Below are 18,350 nucleotides of genomic sequence, written 5' to 3'. Positions count from 1 at the left end.
CTGCTCAGACGGAGGAGAAAAGAGACTGAACTCTGTTCCCCTGTTATCTGCTCAGACGGAGGAGAAGAAAAGAGACTGAACTCTGTTCCCCTGTTATCTGCTCAGACGGAGGAGAAGAAAAGAGACTGAACTCTGTTCCCCTGTTATCTGCTCAGACGGAGGAGAAGAAAAGAGACTGAACTCTGTTCCCCTGTTATCTGCTCAGACGGAGGAGAAGAAAAGAGACTGAACTCTGTTCCCCTGTTATCTGCTCAGACGGAGGAGAAGAAAAGAGACTGAACTTCATGTTCCCCTGTTATCTGCTCAGACGGAGGAGAAGAAAAGAGACTGAACTCTGTTCCCCTGTTATCTGCTCAGACGGAGGAGAAGGAAAGAGACTGAACTCTGTTCCCCTGTTATCTGCTCAGACAGAGGAGAAGAAAAGAGACTGAACTCTGTTCCCCTGTTATCTGCTCAGACGGAGGAGAAGAAAAGAGACTGAACTCTGTTCCCCTGTTATCTGCTCAGACAGAGGAGAAGAAAAGAGACTGAACTCTGTTCCCCTGTTATCTGCTCAGACAGAGGAGAAGAAAAGAGACTGAACTCTGTTCCCCTGTTATCTGCTCAGACGGAGGAGAAGAAAAGAGACTGAACTCTGTTCCCCTGTTATCTGCTCAGACGGAGGAGAAGAAAAGAGACTGAACTCTGTTCCCCTGTTATCTGCTCAGACAGAGGAGAAGAAAAGAGACTGAACTCTGTTCCCCTGTTATCTGCTCAGACGGAGGAGAAGAAAAGAGACTGAACTCCATGTTCCCCTGTTATCTGCTCAGACGGAGGAGAAGAAAAGAGACTGAACTCTGTTCCCCTGTTTTCTGCTCAGACGGAGGAGAAGAAAAGAGACTGAACTCTGTTCCCCTGTTATCTGCTCAGACGGAGGAGAAGAAAAGAGACTGAACTCTGTTCCCCTGTTATCTGCTCAGACGGAGGAGAAGAAAAGAGACTGAACTCTTCCCCTGTTATCTGCTCAGACGGAGGAGAAGAAAAGAGACTGAACTCCATGTTCCCCTGTTATCTGCTCAGACGGAGGAGAAGAAAAGAGACTGAACTCTGTTCCCCTGTTATCTGCTCAGACGGAGGAGAAGAAAGAGACTGAACTCTTCCCCTGTTATCTGCTCAGACGGAGGAGAAGAAAAGAGACTGAACTCCATGTTCCCCTGTTATCTACTCAGACGGAGGAGAAGAAAAGAGACTGAACTCTGTTCCCCTGTTATCTGCTCAGACGGAGGAGAAGAAAAGAGACTGAACTCTTCCCCTGTTATCTGCTCAGACGGAGGAGAAGAAAAGAGACTGAACTCTGTTCCCCTGTTATCTGCTCAGACAGAGGAGAAGAAAAAAGACTGAACACTGTTCCCCTGTTATCTGCTCAGACGGAGGAGAAGAAAAGAGACTGAACTCTTCCCCTGTTATCTGCTCAGACGGAGGAGAAGAAAAGAGACTGAACTCTGTTCCCCTGTTATCTGCTCAGACGGAGGAGAAGAAAAGAGACTGAACTCTTCCCCTGTTATCTGCTCAGACGGAGGAGAAGAAAAGAGACTGAACTCTGTTCCCCTGTTATCTGCTCAGACGGAGGAGAAGAAAAGAGACTGAACTCTGTTCCCCTGTTATCTGCTCAGACGGAGGAGAAGAAAAGAGACTGAACTCCATGTTCCCCTGTTATCTGCTCAGACGGAGGAGAAGAAAAGAGACTGAACTCCATGTTCCCCTGTTATCTGCTCAGACGGAGGAGAAGGAAAGAGACTGAACTCTGTTCCCCTGTTATCTGCTCAGACGGAGGAGAAGAAAAGAGACTGAACTCCATGTTCCCCTGTTATCTGCTCAGACGGAGGAGAAGAAAAGAGACTGAACTCTTCCCCTGTTATCTGCTCAGACGGAGGAGAAGAAAAGAGACTGAACTCTGTTCCCCTGTTATCTGCTCAGACGGAGGAGAAGAAAAGAGACTGAACTCTGTTCCCCTGTTATCTGCTCAGACGGAGGAGAAGGAAAGAGACTGAACTCTGTTCCCCTGTTATCTGCTCAGACTGAGGAGAAGAAAAGAGACTGAACTCTGTTCCCCTGTTATCTGCTCAGACGGAGGAGAAGAAAAGAGACTGAACTCTGCCCCTGTTATCTACTCAGACAGAGGAGAGGAAAAGAGACTGAACTCCATGTTCCCCTGTTATCTGCTCAGACGGAGGAGAAGAAAAGAGACTGAACTCTGTTCCCCTGTTATCTGCTCAGACGGAGGAGAAGAAAAGAGACTGAACTCCATGTTCCCCTGTTATCTGCTCAGACGGAGGAGAAGAAAAGAGACTGAACTCCATGTTCCCCTGTTATCTACTCAGACGGAGGAGAAGAAAAGAGACTGAACTCTGTTCCCCTGTTATCTGCTCAGACGGAGGAGAAGAAAAGAGACTGAACTCTTCCCCTGTTATCTGCTCAGACAGAGGAGAAGAAAAGAGACTGAACTCTGTTCCCCTGTTATCTGCTCAGACGGAGGAGAAGAAAAGAGACTGAACTCTTCCCCTGTTATCTGCTCAGACGGAGGAGAAGAAAAGAGACTGAACTCTGTTCCCCTGTTATCTGCTCAGACGGAGGAGAAGAAAAGAGACTGAACTCTTCCCCTGTTATCTGCTCAGACGGAGGAGAAGAAAAGAGACTGAACTCCATGTTCCCCTGTTATCTGCTCAGACGGAGGAGAAGAAAAGAGACTGAACTCTGTTCCCCTGTTATCTGCTCAGACGGAGGAGAAGAAAAGAGACTGAACTCCATGTTCCCCTGTTATCTGCTCAGACGGAGTAGAAGAAAAGAGACTGAACTCTGTTCCCCTGTTATCTGCTCAGACGGAGAAGAAGAAAAGAGACTGAACTATTCCCCTGTTATCTGCTCAGACGGAGGAGAAGAAAAGAGACTGAACTCTGTTCCCCTGTTATCTGCTCAGACAGAGGAGAAGAAAAGAGACTGAACTCTGTTCCCCTGTTATCTGCTCAGACAGAGGAGAAGAAAAGAGACTGAACTCTTCCCCTGTTATCTGCTCAGACGGAGGAGAAGAAAAGAGACTGAACTCTGTTCCCCTGTTATCTGCTCAGACGGAGGAGAAGAAAAGAGACTGAACTCTTCCCCTGTTATCTGCTCAGACGGAGGAGAAGAAAAGAGACTGAACTCCATGTTCCCCTGTTATCTGCTCAGACGGAGGAGAAGAAAAGAGACTGAACTCCATGTTCCCCTGTTATCTGCTCAGACGGAGGAGAAGAAAAGAGACTGAACTCCATGTTCCCCTGTTATCTGCTCAGACGGAGGAGAAGAAAAGAGACTGAACTCTGTTCCCCTGTTATCTGCTCAGACGGAGAAGAAGAAAAGAGACTGAACTCTTCCCCTGTTATCTGCTCAGACGGAGGAGAAGAAAAGAGACTGAACTCTGTTCCCCTGTTATCTGCTCAGACGGAGGAGAAGAAAAGAGACTGAACTTCATGTTCCCTTGTTATCTGCTCAGACGGAGGAGAAGAAAAGAGACTGAACTCTGTTCCCCTGTTATCTGCTCAGACGGAGAAGAAGAAAAGAGACTGAACTCTGTTCCCCTGTTATCTGCTCAGACGGAGGAGAAGAAAAGAGACTGAACTCTGTTCCCCTGTTATCTGCTCAGACGGAGGAGAAGAAAAGAGACTGAACTTCATGTTCCCCTGTTATCTGCTCAGACGGAGGAGAAGAAAAGAGACTGAACTTCATGTTCCCCTGTTATCTGCTCAGACGGAGGAGAAGAAAAGAGACTGAACTCTTCCCCTGTTATCTGCTCAGACGGAGGAGAAGAAAAGAGACTGAACTCTGTTCCCCTGTTATCTGCTCAGACGGAGGAGAAGAAAAGAGACTGAACTCTGTTCCCCTGTTATCTGCTCAGACGGAGGAGAAGAAAAGAGACTGAACTCTGTTCCCCTGTTATCTGCTCAGACGGAGGAGAAGAAAAGAGACTGAACTCCATGTTCCCCTGTTATCTGCTCAGACGGAGGAGAAGAAAAGAGACTGAACTCCATGTTCCCCTGTTATCTGCTCAGACGGAGGAGAAGGAAAGAGACTGAACTCTGTTCCCCTGTTATCTGCTCAGACGGAGGAGAAGAAAAGAGACTGAACTCCATGTTCCCCTGTTATCTGCTCAGACGGAGGAGAAGAAAAGAGACTGAACTCTTCCCCTGTTATCTGCTCAGACGGAGGAGAAGAAAAGAGACTGAACTCTGTTCCCCTGTTATCTGCTCAGACGGAGGAGAAGAAAAGAGACTGAACTCTGTTCCCCTGTTATCTGCTCAGACGGAGGAGAAGGAAAGAGACTGAACTCTGTTCCCCTGTTATCTGCTCAGACAGAGGAGAAGAAAAGAGACTGAACTCTGTTCCCCTGTTATCTGCTCAGACGGAGGAGAAGGAAAGAGACTGAACTCTGTTCCCCTGTTATCTGCTCAGACGGAGGAGAAGAAAAGAGACTGAACTCTGTTCCCCTGTTATCTGCTCAGACGGAGGAGAAGAAAAGAGACTGAACTCTGTTCCCCTGTTATCTGCTCAGACGGAGGAGAAGAAAAGAGACTGAACTCCATGTTCCCCTGTTATCTGCTCAGACGGAGGAGAAGAAAAGAGACTGAACTCTTCCCCTGTTATCTGCTCAGACAGAGGAGAAGAAAAGAGACTGAACTCTTCCCCTGTTATCTGCTCAGTCGGAGGAGAAGAAAAGAGACTGAACTCTTCCCCTGTTATCTGCTCAGACGGAGGAGAAGAAAAGAGACTGAACTCCATGTTCCCCTGTTATCTGCTCAGACGGAGGAGAAGAAAAGAGACTGAACTCTGTTCCCCTGTTATCTGCTCAGACGGAGAAGAAGAAAAGAGACTGAACTCTTCCCCTGTTATCTGCTCAGACGGAGGAGAAGAAAAGAGACTGAACTCTGTTCCCCTGTTATCTGCTCAGACGGAGGAGAAGAAAAGAGACTGAACTTCATGTTCCCTTGTTATCTGCTCAGACGGAGGAGAAGAAAAGAGACTGAACTCTGTTCCCCTGTTATCTGCTCAGACGGAGAAGAAGAAAAGAGACTGAACTCTGTTCCCCTGTTATCTGCTCAGACGGAGGAGAAGAAAAGAGACTGAACTCTGTTCCCCTGTTATCTGCTCAGACGGAGGAGAAGAAAAGAGACTGAACTCTGTTCCCCTGTTATCTGCTCAGATGGAGGAGAAGAAAAGAGACTGAACTTCATGTTCCCCTGTTATCTGCTCAGACGGAGGAGAAGAAAAGAGACTGAACTTCATGTTCCCCTGTTATCTGCTCAGACGGAGGAGAAGAAAAGAGACTGAACTTCATGTTCCCCTGTTATCTGCTCAGACGGAGGAGAAGAAAAGAGACTGAACTCTTCCCCTGTTATCTGCTCAGACGGAGGAGAAGAAAAGAGACTGAACTCTGTTCCCCTGTTATCTGCTCAGACGGAGGAGAAGAAAAGAGACTGAACTCTGTTCCCCTGTTATCTGCTCAGATGGAGGAGAAGAAAAGAGACTGAACTCTGTTCCCCTGTTATCTGCTCAGACGGAGGAGAAGGAAAGAGACTGAACTCTGTTCCCCTGTTATCTGCTCAGACGGAGGAGAAGAAAAGAGACTGAACTCTGTTCCCCTGTTATCTGCTCAGACGGAGGAGAAGAAAAGAGACTGAACTCTGTTCCCCTGTTATCTGCTCAGATGGAGGAGAAGAAAAGAGACTGAACTCCATGTTCCCCTGTTATCTGCTCAGACGGAGGAGAAGAAAAGAGACTGAACTCTTCCCCTGTTATCTGCTCAGACGGAGGAGAAGAAAAGAGACTGAACTCTGTTCCCCTGTTATCTGCTCAGACGGAGGAGAAGAAAAGAGACTGAACTCTGTTCCCCTGTTATCTGCTCAGACGGAGGAGAAGAAAAGAGACTGAACTCCATGTTCCCCTGTTATATGCTCAGACGGAGGAGAAGAAAAGAGACTGAACTCTTCCCCTGTTATCTGCTCAGACAGAGGAGAAGAAAAGAGACTGAACTCTTCCCCTGTTATCTGCTCAGACGGAGGAGAAGAAAAGAGACTGAACTCTTCCCCTGTTATCTACTCAGACAGAGGAGAAGAAAAGAGACTAAACTCTGTTCCCCTGTTATCTGCTCAGTCGGAGGAGAAGAAAAGAGACTGAACTCTGTTCCCCTGTTATCTGCTCAGACGGAGGAGAAGAAAAGAGACTGAACTCTTCCCCTGTTATCTACTCAGACAGAGGAGAAGAAAAGAGACTGAACTCCATGTTCCCCTGTTATCTGCTCAGACGGAGGAGAAGAAAAGAGACTGAACTCTTCCCCTGTTATCTACTCAGACAGAGGAGAAGAAAAGAGACTGAACTCCATGTTCCCCTGTTATCTGCTCAGACGGAGGAGAAGAAAAGAGACTGAACTCTGTTCCCCTGTTATCTGCTCAGACGGAGGAGAAGAAAAGAGACTGAACTCTTCCCCTGTTATCTGCTCAGACGGAGGAGAAGAAAAGAGACTGAACTCCATGTTCCCCTGTTATCTACTCAGACGGAGGAGAAGAAAAGAGACTGAACTCTGTTCCCCTGTTATCTGCTCAGACGGAGGAGAAGAAAAGAGACTGAACTCTTCCCCTGTTATCTGCTCAGACGGAGGAGAAGAAAAGAGACTGAACTCCATGTTCCCCTGTTATCTGCTCAGACGGAGGAGAAGAAAAGAGACTGAACTCCATGTTCCCCTGTTATCTGCTCAGACGGAGGAGAAGAAAAGAGACTGAACTCCATGTTCCCCTGTTATCTGTTCAGACGGAGGAGAAGAAAAGAGACTGAACTCTGTTCCCCTGTTATCTGCTCAGACGGAGAAGAAGAAAAGAGACTGAACTCTTCCCCTGTTATCTGCTCAGACGGAGGAGAAGAAAAGAGACTGAACTCTGTTCCCCTGTTATCTGCTCAGACGGAGGAGAAGAAGAGACTGAACTTCATGTTCCCTTGTTATCTGCTCAGACGGAGGAGAAGAAAAGAGACTGAACTCTGTTCCCCTGTTATCTGCTCAGACGGAGGAGAAGAAAAGAGACTGAACTCTTCCCCTGTTATCTGCTCAGACGGAGGAGAAGAAAAGAGACTGAACTCTGTTCCCCTGTTATCTGCTCAGACGGAGGAGAAGAAAAGAGACTGAACTTCATGTTCCCCTGTTATCTGCTCAGACGGAGGAGAAGAAAAGAGACTGAACTCTGTTCCCCTGTTATCTGCTCAGACGGAGGAGAAGGAAAGAGACTGAACTCTGTTCCCCTGTTATCTGCTCAGACGGAGGAGAAGAAAAGAGACTGAACTCTGTTCCCCTGTTATCTGCTCAGACGGAGAAGAAAAGAGACTGAACTCTGTTCCCCTGTTATCTGCTCAGACGGAGGAGAAGAAAAGAGACTGAACTCTGTTCCCCTGTTATCTGCTCAGACGGAGGAGAAGGAAAGAGACTGAACTCTGTTCCCCTGTTATCTGCTCAGACGGAGGAGAAGAAAAGAGACTGAACTCTGTTCCCCTGTTATCTACTCAGACGGAGGAGAAGAAAAGAGACTGAACTTCATGTTCCCCTGTTATCTGCTCAGACGGAGGAGAAGAAAAGAGACTGAACTTCATGTTCCCCTGTTATCTGCTCAGACGGAGGAGAAGAAAAGAGACTAAACTCTGTTCCCCTGTTATCTGCTCAGTCGGAGGAGAAGAAAAGAGACTGAACTCCATGTTCCCCTGTTATCTGCTCAGACGGAGGAGAAGAAAAGAGACTGAACTCTTCCCCTGTTATCTACTCAGACAGAGGAGAAGAAAAGAGACTGAACTCCATGTTCCCCTGTTATCTGCTCAGACGGAGGAGAAGAAAAGAGACTGAACTCTGTTCCCCTGTTATCTGCTCAGACGGAGGAGAAGAAAAGAGACTGAACTTCATGTTCCCCTGTTATCTGCTCAGACGGAGGAGAAGAAAAGAGACTAAACTCTGTTCCCCTGTTATCTGCTCAGTCGGAGGAGAAGAAAAGAGACTGAACTCCATGTTCCCCTGTTATCTGCTCAGACGGAGGAGAAGAAAAGAGACTGAACTCTTCCCCTGTTATCTACTCAGACAGAGGAGAAGAAAAGAGACTGAACTCCATGTTCCCCTGTTATCTGCTCAGACGGAGGAGAAGAAAAGAGACTGAACTCTGTTCCCCTGTTATCTGCTCAGACGGAGGAGAAGAAAAGAGACTGAACTCTTCCCCTGTTATCTGCTCAGACGGAGGAGAAGAAAAGAGACTGAACTCTGTTCCCCTGTTATCTGCTCAGACAGAGGAGAAGAAAAGAGACTGAACTCTGTTCCCCTGTTATCTGCTCAGACGGAGGAGAAGAAAAGAGACTGAACTCTTCCCCTGTTATCTGCTCAGACGGAGGAGAAGAAAAGAGACTGAACTCTGTTCCCCTGTTATCTGCTCAGACGGAGGAGAAGAAAAGAGACTGAACTCCATGTTCCCCTGTTATCTGCTCAGACGGAGGAGAAGAAAAGAGACTGAACTCCATGTTCCCCTGTTATCTGCTCAGACGGAGGAGAAGAAAAGAGACTGAACTCCATGTTCCCCTGTTATCTGCTCAGACGGAGGAGAAGAAAAGAGACTGAACTCCATGTTCCCCTGTTATCTGCTCAGACGGAGGAGAAGAAAAGAGACTGAACTCTGTTCCCCTGTTATCTGCTCAGACGGAGAAGAAGAAAAGAGACTGAACTCTTCCCCTGTTATCTGCTCAGACGGAGGAGAAGAAAAGAGACTGAACTCTGTTCCCCTGTTATCTGCTCAGACGGAGGAGAAGAAGAGACTGAACTTCATGTTCCCTTGTTATCTACTCAGACGGAGGAGAAGAAAAGAGACTGAACTCTGTTCCCCTGTTATCTGCTCAGACGGAGGAGAAGAAAAGAGACTGAACTCTGTTCCCCTGTTATCTGCTCAGACGGAGGAGAAGAAAAGAGACTGAACTCTGTTCCCCTGTTATCTGCTCAGACGGAGGAGAAGAAAAGAGACTGAACTCTGTTCCCCTGTTATCTGCTCAGACGGAGGAGAAGAAAAGAGACTGAACTCTTCCCCTGTTATCTGCTCAGACGGAGGAGAAGAAAAGAGACTGAACGTCATGTTCCCCTGTTATCTGCTCAGACGGAGGAGAAGAAAAGAGACTGAACTCTGTTCCCCTGTTATCTGCTCAGACGGAGGAGAAGAAAAGAGACTGAACTCTGTTCCCCTGTTATCTGCTCAGACGGAGGAGAAGAAAAGAGACTGAACTCTGTTCCCCTGTTATCTACTCAGACGGAGGAGAAGAAAAGAGACTGAACTCTGTTCCCCTGTTATCTGCTCAGACGGAGGAGAAGAAAAGAGACTGAACTCTGTTCCCCTGTTATCTGCTCAGACGGAGGAGAAGAAAAGAGACTGAACTCTGTTCCCCTGTTATCTGCTCAGACGGAGGAGAAGAAAAGAGACTGAACTCTGTTCCCCTGTTATCTGCTCAGACGGAGGAGAAGAAAAGAGACTGAACTCCATGTTCCCCTGTTATCTGCTCAGACGGAGGAGAAGAAAAGAGACTGAACTCTGTTCCCCTGTTATCTGCTCAGACGGAGGAGAAGAAAAGAGACTGAACTCCATGTTCCCATGTTATCTGCTCAGACGGAGGAGAAGAAAAGAGACTGAACTCTGTTCCCCTGTTATCTGCTCAGACGGAGGAGAAGAAAAGAGACTGAACTTCATGTTCCCCTGTTATCTACTCAGATGGAGGAGAAGAAAAGAGACTGAACTCCATGTTCCCCTGTTATCTGCTCAGACGGAGGAGAAGAAAAGAGACTGAACTTCATGTTCCCCTGTTATCTGCTCAGACGGAGGAGAAGAAAAGAGACTGAACTTCATGTTCCCCTGTTATCTGCTCAGACGGAGGAGAAGAAAAGAGACTGAACTCTGTTCCCCTGTTATCTGCTCAGACGGAGGAGAAGAAAAGAGACTGAACTCCATGTTCCCCTGTTATCTGCTCAGACGGAGGAGAAGAAAAGAGACTGAACTCTGTTCCCCTGTTATCTGCTCAGACGGAGGAGAAGAAAAGAGACTGAACTCTGTTCCCCTGTTATCTGCTCAGACGGAGGAGAAGAAAAGAGACTGAACTCTGTTCCCCTGTTATCTGCTCAGACGGAGGAGAAGAAAAGAGACTGAACTTCATGTTCCCCTGTTATCTGCTCAGACGGAGGAGAAGAAAAGAGACTGAACTCTGTTCCCCTGTTATCTACTCAGACGGAGGAGAAGAAAAGAGACTGAACTCTGTTCCCCTGTTATCTGCTCAGACAGAGGAGAAGAAAAGAGACTGAACTCTGTTCCCCTGTTATCTACTCAGACGGAGGAGAAGAAAAGAGACTGAACTCTGTTCCCCTGTTATCTGCTCAGACGGAGGAGAAGAAAAGAGACTGAACTCTGTTCCCCTGTTATCTGCTCAGACGGAGGAGAAGAAAAGAGACTGAACTCTGTTCCCCTGTTATCTGCTCAGACGGAGGAGAAGAAAAGAGACTGAACTCTGTTCCCCTGTTATCTGCTCAGACAGAGGAGAAGAAAAGAGACTGAACTCCATGTTCCCCTGTTATCTGCTCAGACGGAGGAGAAGAAAAGAGACTGAACTCTGTTCCCCTGTTATCTGCTCAGACGGAGGAGAAGAAAAGAGACTGAACTCCATGTTCCCCTGTTATCTGCTCAGACGGAGGAGAAGAAAAGAGACTGAACTCTCTTCCCCTGTTATCTGCTCAGACGGAGGAGAAGAAAAGAGACTGAACTCTGTTCCCCTGTTATCTGTTCAGACGGAGGAGAAGAAAAGAGACTGAACTCCATGTTCCCCTGTTATCTGCTCAGACGGAGGATAAGAAAAGAGACTGAACTTCATGTTCCCCTGTTATCTACTCAGACGGAGGAGAAGAAAAGAGACTGAACTCCATGTTCCCCTGTTATCTGCTCAGACGGAGGAGAAGAAAAGAGACTGAACTTCATGTTCCCCTGTTATATGCTCAGACGGAGGAGAAGAAAAGAGACTGAACTTCATGTTCCCCTGTTATCTGCTCAGACGGAGGAGAAGAAAAGAGACTGAACTTCATGTTCCCCTGTTATCTGCTCAGACGGAGGAGAAGAAAAGAGACTGAACTCTGTTCCCCTGTTATCTACTCAGACGGAGGAGAAGAAAAGAGACTGAACTTCATGTTCCCCTGTTATCTGCTCAGACGGAGGAGAAGAAAAGAGACTGAACTCTGTTCCCCTGTTATCTGCTCAGACAGAGGAGAAGAAAAGAGACTGAACTCCATGTTCCCCTGTTATCTGCTCAGACGGAGGAGAAGAAAAGAGACTGAACTCTGTTCCCCTGTTATCTACTCAGACGGAGGAGAAGAAAAGAGACTGAACTCCATGTTCCCCTGTTATCTGCTCAGACAGAGGAGAAGAAAAGAGACTGAACTCTGTTCCCCTGTTATCTGCTCAGACGGAGGAGAAGAAAAGAGACTGAACTCTGTTCCCCTGTTATCTGCTCAGACGGAGGAGAAGAAAAGAGACTGAACTCCATGTTCCCCTGTTATCTGCTCAGACGGAGGAGAAGAAAAGAGACTGAACTTCATGTTCCCCTGTTATCTGCTCAGACGGAGGAGAAGAAAAGAGACTGAACTCCATGTTCCCCTGTTATCTGCTCAGACGGAGGAGAAGAAAAGAGACTGAACTTCATGTTCCCCTGTTATCTGCTCAGACGGAGGAGAAGAAAAGAGACTGAACTTCATGTTCCCCTGTTATCTGCTCAGACGGAGGAGAAGAAAAGAGACTGAACTTCATGTTCCCCTGTTATCTGCTCAGACGGAGGAGAAGAAAAGAGACTGAACTCTGTTCCCCTGTTATCTGCTCAGACGGAGGAGAAGAAAAGAGACTGAACTCTGTTCCCCTGTTATCTGCTCAGACAGAGGAGAAGAAAAGAGACTGAACTCTGTTCCCATGTTATCTGCTCAGACGGAGGAGAAGAAAAGAGACTGAACTCTGTTCCCCTGTTATCTGCTCAGACGGAGGAGAAGAAAAGAGACTGAACTTCATGTTCCCCTGTTATCTGCTCAGACGGAGGAGAAGAAAAGAGACTGAACTCTGTTCCCCTGTTATCTGCTCAGACGGAGGAGAAGAAAAGAGACTGAACTTCATGTTCCCCTGTTATCTGCTCAGACGGAGGAGAAGAAAAGAGACTGAACTCTGTTCCCCTGTTATCTGCTCAGACGGAGGAGAAGAAAAGAGACTGAACTCCATGTTCCCCTGTTATCTGCTCAGACGGAGGAGAAGAAAAGAGACTGAACTCTGTTCCCCTGTTATCTGCTCAGACGGAGGAGAAGAAAAGAGACTGAACTCCATGTTCCCATGTTATCTGCTCAGACAGAGGACAAGAAAAGAGACTGAACTCCATGTTCCCCTGTTATCTGCTCAGACGGAGGAGAAGAAAAGAGACTGAACTCTGTTCCCCTGTTATCTGCTCAGACAGAGGACAAGAAAAGAGACTGAACTCCATGTTCCCCTGTTATCTGCTCAGACGGAGGAGAAGAAAAGAGACTGAACTCTGTTCCCCTGTTATCTACTCAGACGGAGGAGAAGAAAAGAGACTGAACTCCATGTTCCCCTGTTATCTGCTCAGACAGAGGAGAAGAAAAGAGACTGAACTCTGTTCCCCTGTTATCTGCTCAGACGGAGGAGAAGAAAAGAGACTGAACTCTGTTCCCCTGTTATCTGCTCAGACGGAGGAGAAGAAAAGAGACTGAACTCCATGTTCCCCTGTTATCTGCTCAGACAGAGGAGAAGAAAAGAGAATGAACTCTGTTCCCCTGTTATCTGCTCAGACGGAGGAGAAGAAAAGAGACTGAACTCTGTTCCCCTGTTATCTGCTCAGACGGAGAAGAAAAGAGACTGAACTCCATGTTCCCCTGTTATCTGCTCAGACGGAGGAGAAGAAAAGAGACTGAACTCTGTTCCCCTGTTATCTGCTCAGACAGAGGAGAAGAAAAGAGACTGAACTTCATGTTCCCCTGTTATCTGCTCAGACAGAGGAGAAGAAAAGAGACTGAACTCTGTTCCCCTGTTATCTGCTCAGACGGAGGAGAAGAAAAGAGACTGAACTCTGTTCCCCTGTTATCTGCTCAGACGGAGGAGAAGAAAAGAGACTGAACTTCATGTTCCCCTGTTATCTGCTCAGACAGAGGAGAAGAAAAGAGACTGAACTCTGTTCCCCTGTTATCTGCTCAGACGGAGGAGAAGAAAAGAGACTGAACTCCATGTTCCCCTGTTATCTGCTCAGACGGAGGAGAATAAAAGAGACTGAACTCTTCCCCTGTTATCTGCTCAGACAGAGGAGAAGAAAAGAGACTGAACTCTGTTCCCCTGTTATCTGCTCAGACGGAGGAGAAGAAAAGAGACTGAACTTCATGTTCCCCTGTTATCTGCTCAGACGGAGGAGAAGAAAAGAGACTGAACTCTGTTCCCCTGTTATCTGCTCAGACGGAGGAGAAGAAAAGAGACTGAACTCTGTTCCCCTGTTATCTGCTCAGACGGAGGAGAAGAAAAGAGACTGAACTCTGTTCCCCTGTTATCTGCTCAGACGGAGGAGAAGAAAAGAGACTGAACTCTGTTCCCCTGTTATCTGCTCAGACGGAGGAGAAGAAAAGAGACTGAACTCTGTTCCCCTGTTATCTGCTCAGACGGAGGAGAAGAAAAGAGACTGAACTTCATGTTCCCCTGTTATCTGCTCAGACGGAGGAGAAGAAAAGAGACTGAACTTCATGTTCCCCTGTTATCTGCTCAGACGGAGGAGAAGAAAAGAGACTGAACTTCATGTTCCCCTGTTATCTGCTCAGACGGAGGAGAAGAAAAGAGACTGAACTCTGTTCCCCTGTTATCTGCTCAGACAGAGGAGAAGAAAAGAGACTGAACTCTGTTCCCCTGTTATCTGCTCAGACGGAGGAGAAGAAAAGAGACTGAACTCTGTTCCCCTGTTATCTACTCAGACGGAGGAGAAGAAAAGAGACTGAACTCCATGTTCCCCTGTTATCTGCTCAGACAGAGGAGAAGAAAAGAGACTGAACTCTGTTCCCCTGTTATCTGCTCAGACGGAGGAGAAGAAAAGAGACTGAACTCTGTTCCCCTGTTATCTGCTCAGACGGAGGAGAAGAAAAGAGACTGAACTCTGTTCCCCTGTTATCTGCTCAGACGGAGGAGAAGAAAAGAGACTGAACTCCATGTTCCACTGTTATCTGCTCAGACAGAGGAGAAGAAAAGAGACTGAACTCTGTTCCCCTGTTATCTGCTCAGACAGAGGAGAAGAAAAGAGACTGAACTCTGTTCCCCTGTTATCTGCTCAGACGGAGGAGAAGAAAAGAGACTGAACTCTGTTCCCCTGTTATCTGCTCAGACAGAGGAGAAGAAAAGAGACTGAACTCTGTTCCCCTGTTATCTGCTCAGACAGAGGAGAAGAAAAGAGACTGAACTTCATGTTCCCCTGTTATCTGCTCAGATGGAGGAGAAGAAAAGAGACTGAACTTCATGTTCCCCTGTTATCTGCTCAGACGGAGGAGAAGAAAAGAGAGACAGGCGTTGCGCAACCCCCACCTTAGGGGCCTGACCGACTTTTCTCCCAACTTCTGTCTGAATGTCTCCATCTCTTAGTCTAGGTGTCGTTCTATATTTGATGTGTGGAGTGTGTGTGTGAGTGTGGTGTTGTGGTGTGTTTGAAGCCAGAGTGAGGGTGTGTGTGCCTGTGCGTGATTGTGTGTGTTGTTCTATTACATCTCCATCTCTCCAGCTGCTTTGCTCCCGTTCCCCTGAGGAGCCTCTTTCAACACTAGCCAGCGTCAAACCTCTCCTTGGTTCCACATTTAACACTCTCCCTCTCACTCTGCCAAGGTGCTCTGTCACTTTCTTCTCCTCCTCCTCTTTCATCCCTCTCTTAAAGAGGCTTATCTTTCATTACTCTGTTTTTTAGCAGACCCTGAGGCCCTTAGTCCCGGACATCTGTCCGCCTCAGAAGAATCCTTCCTTCTTGAATATTGTGACCTCAGTGCTTTGTTAGAATAAAGCGTGTCAGCCACGGACGTGCTCATAGCTGGTCCTTCCATAGACACAATCGATATCCATGCCGTACCTCTCATAGTCCACTAGTGGTCAGAAGTACCTCTCATCGTCCACTAGTGGTCAGCAGTACCTCTCATCGTCCACTAGTGGTCAGAAGTACCTCTCATCGTCCACTAGTGGTCAGCAGTAACTCTCATCGTCCACTAGTGGTCAGAAGTACCTCTCATCGTCCACTAGTGGTCAGCAGTACCTCTCATCGTCCACTAGTGGTCAGCAGTATCTCTCATCGTCCACTAGTAGTCAGCAGTACCTCTCATCGTCCACTAGTGGTCAGCAGTACCTCTCATCATCCACTAGTGGTCAGCAGTAACTCTCATCGTCCACTAGTGGTCAGCAGTACCTCTCATCGTCCACTAGTGGTCAGCAGTACCTCTCATCGTCCACTAGTGGTCAGCAGTATCTCTCATCGTCCACTAGTGGTCAGCAGTACCTCTCATTGTCTACTAGTGGTCAGCAGTACCTCTCATCATCCACTAGTGGTCAGCAGTACCTCTCATCGTCCACTAGTGGTCAGTAGTACCCCTCATCGTCCACTAGTGGTCAGAAGTACCTCTCATCGTCCACTAGTGGTCAGCAGTACCTCTTATCATTCACTAGTGGTCAGCAGTACCTCTTATCATTCACTAGTGGTCAGCAGTACCTCTCATCGTCCACTAGTGGTCAGCAGTACCTCTCATCGTCCACTAGTGGTCAGTAGTACCCCTCATCGTCCACTAGTGGTCAGAAGTACCTCTCATCGTCCACTAGTGGTCAGCAGTACCTCTTATCATTCACTAGTGGTCAGCAGTACCTCTTATCATTCACTAGTGGTCAGCAGTACCTCTCATCGTCCACTAGTGGTCAGCAGTACCTCTCATCGTCCACTAGTGGTCAGCAGTACCTCTCATCGTCCACTCGTGGTCAGTAGTACCTCTCATTGTCTACTAGTGGTCAGTAGTACCTCTCACCGTCCACTAGTGGTCAGTAGTACCTCTCATCGTCCACTAGTGGTCAGAAGTACCTCTCACCGTCCACTAGTGGTCAGTAACAACACTCTATGTAATAGGCCTCTGCTGTCATAAATACAGACTGCAGTCAAAGCCATTTGCCTCAGCACTAGCTGCACAAGGGCTCCTGGACCAGCCATTCCATGTATTTGATCAATTCCAGCGCTCGCACACCTTATTCATCCTGTCAACCAATCATCAGGCCCTTGACTAGGTGAATCAGGTGAACTGGTTCAGGCCCTTGACTAGGTGAATCAGGTGTTTTACGCTAGTGTTTTGCCAAAAAGGCTAAGATGTTTCCACATCCATGGCCCGGCTCGTGACTCACTGGGCCATGGCCTCAGCAGACCTGCTGTCTTTTGGCCAGACGAGAACGCTGGGGACTTTTCGGACGGCCTTTCCATAACAATAAGTAACTGTGAACATGGGTCAACACCATCCACGGTTAGCACCTCGCAAAGCAACTGTTGAAGATGCAGAGGCTGTCCATTCTGCTCTTCACAGGTGTTAAGTGTCACACTTCCATATAAATAACACGAGAGCTTACATTAAAATAACTGGAGACACTCGGGTGCTGCTATGGAAAAAGCCCATATAAGGCCAGATAGATCTCCGAGTATGTCTTACAGCAGCTCAACAGGCAGCTCATCAAAGCGCAAAGGGTTTAATGACAGTCAGGAACATAGCTTTTCCCGCTTATGCTGTCAAACAAAGGCCTGGCTGAGAGGAAGAGAGAGAGAGGGAGGGGTGGACAGCCATGCGTTCTCTACCTGTTACCTGACTGCCTCGTCACTACCTGCTCTTCTCACCTCGCCTGACTGGCTGGCTGCTTCTCTGTACTGGCCTAGCTCCATCACCGGTAAATGGGTTGGGCTCAATTCCATTTCAATTACAGTCAATTCAGGAACTACACTGAAATTCCAATTCTCTTCCATGCTTTTCAATTAAAAAATAATAATTTGGAATTTAATTTTGGGGAAGGGAATTGGAAATTCAAATGGAATTGACCTAAACCCTGGTTCATAGCCTCTTTACATTTCTCTGTCTGTCCATCTGTCTCAGAGTATTTATAATGTCAATCCTGGATTAATAATGAGTTGATGAGTTGAATCAGGTGTGTTGGTGCTTGGGCTGGAACAAAACCATGCACACCCTGCCTGTCCCTGTGAAATGGGCAGAGACATACTCACTCTCCCTCTCTCTGTTTTATACTGGTTCTTATCTATACTGCTCTCTATGTTCTCTCACCCAGCTCTTTTTCTATTGTATATGCTGTGGTACTCTTCAGATTGTATATGTCTGTTGAAGTATGGTCTCTCTCTCTCTCCAGATCGTATATTTCTGTGGTACTATGGTCTCTCTCTCTCTCTCTCTCTCTCTCTCTCCAGATCAGATGTGTTTGTTGAACTATGGGCCCTGTCTGTTTTGTTATGGCTGATCCTGTCATCCACGGAGGTCTGCTCAGCACCTGTTTGTCTCTCACCTGGTAGATGCCCTGGTCTGTGGGGAACAAGCGATCCTCTAAAACCCAACAGAACCCCCAGAGACCTACAACTGCAACACCTCATCTGTGAGACTGAGACCAGGGGTTGATTTGGAGGGTGGCACTATGTTCCATACATGTTGCTCTTATTATAAGCCGACATTTTGAAAGAGAGGGTATATTGTTAAAGGGATACTTCAGGATTTTGGCAATGAGGCCCTGTATCTACAGGAACTAGTGGATACCATTTATGTCTCTGTGTCCAGTAGGAAGAAAGGAAGTTAGTTTTGCTAACTAATGTTAAATGACTGGAAGTCTATGGGTATCTGCTAGGATGCTTACCTGTAACCTTTAATACGTTTGTAGCCCCCCTCCTGCCCACACTCCCCTCTCCATACACTCTCATAGCTTTTCATGTTGATCTTTTGGAACCACTCCTAACTACCACGTTCCTGTGAGAAATCACAATAAGAATCGTGTGAATTCTCCAGATTATATTCTGTCCTAGAACATGATCTATGTGGATCTATCCAGATCCCTCATTATATTCTCTCCTAGAACATGATCTATGTGGATCTATCCAGATCCCTCATTATATTCTCTCCTAGAACATGATCTATGTGGATCTATCCAGATCCCTCATTATATTCTCTCCTAGAACATGATCTATGTGGATCTATCCAGATCCCTCATTATATTCTCTCCTAG

This window comes from Oncorhynchus masou, chromosome 32 (assembly GCF_036934945.1).
Source record: "Oncorhynchus masou masou isolate Uvic2021 chromosome 32, UVic_Omas_1.1, whole genome shotgun sequence".
NCBI classification, from domain to species: Eukaryota; Metazoa; Chordata; class Actinopteri; order Salmoniformes; family Salmonidae; genus Oncorhynchus; species Oncorhynchus masou.
Note: the sequence above shows the minus strand (reverse complement) of the source record.